At 34.0% G+C, this 4,172-nt stretch overlaps 1 non-coding gene across 1 annotated transcript; it reads left to right on the top strand.

Annotated features, from left to right (window-relative positions):
• The first annotated feature begins 1,664 nt into the window (after window positions 1–1,664).
• On the top strand, window positions 1,665–1,743 carry Trnah-aug. Its single transcript is given in 2 exon segments — window positions 1,665–1,701; window positions 1,708–1,743. It is a non-coding gene; the product is annotated as a tRNA-His (tRNA).
• The last annotated feature ends 2,429 nt before the right edge of the window (window positions 1,744–4,172 follow it).

The raw sequence follows: 4,172 nt of genomic DNA, 5'->3' as shown, positions 1-4,172 counted from the left end.
CGTCATAACTATTCGCCATTCATTTCACTTCTGAGACAATTTACCGACTTCAGAACAGTGTAAATGCTAACTTTTCAATAAGGCACTTAAGACCATTGGGATTGGCTGACGTATTTCACGTGAAATGCGACTTCTAATTACTTTAGTTCGGTGAACAACTGTGTTCGTGACGTAGATCCTACTATCGGAGCTCATTCAGAACAAATGAACTAGGTTTCGATGGCGACTCGGATGTAAGTGCCCTCAAATGTAGCCTTGATATCGAACGTTTTGTGCCTGACTAAAATGTGAAATGAATTTTGTGCTAAGAGCTATGATTTATAACTGTGTTTTGTGAAATAGCAGATACATTGATTTTCTAAGATTAAGAATTGCAATTCGGAAATTCCATTCATAGGTGATTGTAATTGAAAAAACTCTACGTTTGTAGCCAAATTACACACACACAAAACAACTCCATTTAATGTATAATATATTATGTTTTTATTACTGATAAGCATCGAAAATTGCATTTAAACTCACCCATATATCATATTAAAACAGTTCGCTTTCACTCCCGTCAATTAACTAACACGGCAACATGACAACAACGTAGCTGTTTATGAAAACACTCACTTACACGTATAAGAAGCTCAGTTTAAACCAAAACGACCATTTCGAAACTTCGACCCTTATCCTCAACGAATGGATTACACACACACAGGCGCGCTTAAATCAACAAACTACCCTCACATGCTCGTATAATTCCATCAACAAGTGAAAGTCCAACTAAACGTAACACCCTAGAGATCCAACTTCAGACTGCGAAATTAGTTCTAGTAAATCCGAGGACAAAGTCACAAACCATTAAACGTTGAAAGCTAAACTTTCGTATCACAGGGCTGAGCCAATTAGGAATTTAGTTGGACTTCATTAGTTGTAAGTGGATAGTGAGATCTCTATAACAATATGGCATGATATGAACGACTTGGAATACTCGAATCAATTAGCTATTTCAAGGAGACACTCGTGTTTCGAGAGAGTTAAGCTTATCATAAGAATCAACTTAATCTATGTTTTGGCCACTGAGCTGACATTATGACAAAGACTAAAATGCAATCAGAAACAGAAACTAAAGAAAAAAGTTAATTACATAGATTACTAGCGCCATCTGTTAGAACTTTAGGTAATCAATGTTATAAACTTAAAAACAGAAACAGTATAATCTACTAGCAAAATTGATACGCAAATAACAGTTTAAAACTAACAGTGTGATTTACCTAGGTATCCAAAGTTATTTATTAATGTAGGTTTTCATTTTGAATTTTGGCTAAGGCAATAAACAAGACATTGATACTATTGATACGGGGCTCTGGCCTTGATCAAATAAAATAATTATGTCATCGATCTCAAAAAACGGTAGTAGTTTTAAATACTTTGTTATTTTGTCCAGTTTTTGCGTTTATAACATTATAACAACATACTTGGTATACTACATTATTTATTTATTTACACTTCTATACATTAAATGCACAATGGCGGACTTAATGCCAGAGGCATTCTCTACCAGTCAATCATAGGGTGATGCAGAGATATCAAGAGGTAGGTGTGTTGTGCGCGATGATGTACTAAAATGACGTCACCATGCCGAAAATATGAAGCGTAATTTGAATGTCTCGCACTAAGGCTCGTTAGCTCAGCGGTCAGAGCGCCCATTTATGAATTTAATAGAGGTGGTCGAAGGTTCGAATCCTTCACGAGCCGGCTTTTTGAGATTTTTCATTTTTCTTTTTATAATTTTTATACGTATTTTTGGTTACTTATTTGTTTATTTTTCTTACGAAAAACGCGCAGTACAGCTTGTACACCATTAAAATCATCATTTAAATATGAAGTTACGTGATAATATTTATTATTATTTCTCTTCAAATATTTATTAACAGCCATCAACTAGTCATATGTCGTATCCGTATCGTCCACGCACAGCCGACGTAACAAAACGTTAACAATTATCCACAAAAAAAAACCTAAACGGAAAAGAAAAAAATCAGCAACAAAGTAGGTAAAATTACTTCGTATTTCTACAGAATTCTTGTTCCATCAGCCAATTGCAATAAATGAGCGAGTCTGATTGGAATCCGATGGGATAAGATTTTTTTTGCTTCGATCGAGGGTAGACGTCAATCTGAAACGGGAGATACCGTCGAGGCAATTTCCCGAACTCTGCCTCATTTATCACAAACCATTATTGTGTCTAGTTGTATTGACCGGCCGAACGTCAATTCATTATTTTGTTATTTATTTCTAGTCGTGCCTGTTATCATTATTTGCGATTAGCTATCAATACTATTGGGAATTAAAGATTACGAATTGATAACTCATATTTAATACAATGGGACTGGCTAAGTAATTGAATAATGTATTAAAATATACACATTTTTAGTTTTCCATACATTTTGACAGTAAGTAACATTACATTTCAGGTATACGATTTAGGCACTGAAAGTTAACTTAACCACAAGCTGTAATGAAAGTCTAAAACTAGCACCAATTTACTAAACATTACACCGATTAATTACCCCTAGTAACAGCACACGCCCTACAAATAATTACATAACAAGGTATTACAGGATGTACACAACTGAACACCACAACATATCCCACTGCCTCGCTCCCGAGCATTCGAACAATTCCAGGCTGTATCTCTATCGATTACAGTTAATTGAATATTGTCGTAAAGGCCATGTTTCACTTCAATTAATATCAGAATCCATCTAGGTATTATAATCCAGACATAATAGGCGGGATTTGACAATATTATCGATGAAAGCGTTGTTCCAGACATTGATGTAGGTACAACAACATCTTACTGATTGTAAACCATTAATTGTAAACGACACTTTGAAACAATGGCAAATCGCAAGGAGGTTAAAGTTTAAAATTAGTAATAAAGCCGCGTTAAATTCACCTTAAAAGAATTTTTATTTCCAAATCGTTTAAGTATTATGCGTAAATCCAAATATGTCGAAGAAAAAGAAATATATCAATACAGTGTTGCAAGTTCTATAAAAAATGACAATCAGCCCCTTTGTAAACTCTATAGGTACTAAAAATAAGTCGAAAGTCTAAAAATACATAAACCAACCTCGATGTTCCAGACTTCATTATGATCACAATTATATCTTGATTCTAATTCAAATTATTCTCTAATGAGTCGTAACGCCGGGGATTGCTTGCTTGCTTCCATTAACGTTAATGGAGTTAATCGCCGCAACTCTAACGGGTGATTGGATCCCGCTGCTCCACGTAAAGGTCTTGCGAAAAATACTTTGCTTATTTGTATTACAATTTTCAACCATTAGACTTACGTATTTATATTCGACATGATTAATATGATAATGATTTAAAAAATAATGTTTTTGACGTTTCAAAATGGCGCCAATCATGAAAGCGTTTTTTTTTAAGCAACAGCATACACTACTCTGCCAACGACCATAACCTAAATAAATTAAATAGGTATTGCATAAAAAGTTTGTACACCAACCCACGCATAGGTTTAGGTTTTTTTACTTGTTTGTAATGGCAGTAAATAACTCAATTAGACCAAGTTTTATAGACTATTTTATTATATCGTTAAAAACTTCCCTTGCTGCTTCCATTTACAGTAATCGTAAATAACAAAAACTTTTACCAACTTATGTGGTGCGTACTAAAATAATGGCTAATAAAAAGAGGGAATTCGAATGATATTCGGAGTAAGAGTCCAATTATATCTAAGATAGAATATTATACAGGAAATTAATAGAACTACAATAGACATCGTCGGCAGCAGTCTGGGTATAACAAAGGTTCTAATTACTCCGCGCTCCACTTTCTTGTATGATTCTTAGGTACAATGATGCAGCAACTTACTGGAATTCATTAGCTGTAGGTAATATAAAATTAATTAACATTACTTTTTTCTTTGCGTCGAATGCTACAGAAATGTATTACGAACTAAGAATGTAAGTGCGACTAGGTTTAAATTGCGATGAAAATTGTCTAGTCTACAAAAATTAAATCAATGTCTTTTTAAAATAACTTATTTACGTATTTTAATTAAAGAGCCCAGCATCTAACTGTCAATCTCTGAAGCAATAGATAATAATGTCGTCGCAAGATGACTCGGCAATTTAATTAATTTCCGGTATCCG

Source organism: Trichoplusia ni, chromosome 3 (genome assembly GCF_003590095.1).
Source record: "Trichoplusia ni isolate ovarian cell line Hi5 chromosome 3, tn1, whole genome shotgun sequence".
Classification (NCBI taxonomy): Eukaryota; Metazoa; Arthropoda; class Insecta; order Lepidoptera; family Noctuidae; genus Trichoplusia; species Trichoplusia ni.
The sequence above is the reverse complement of the archived record's forward strand: the minus strand, read 5'-3'. Positions and strand labels throughout refer to the sequence as shown.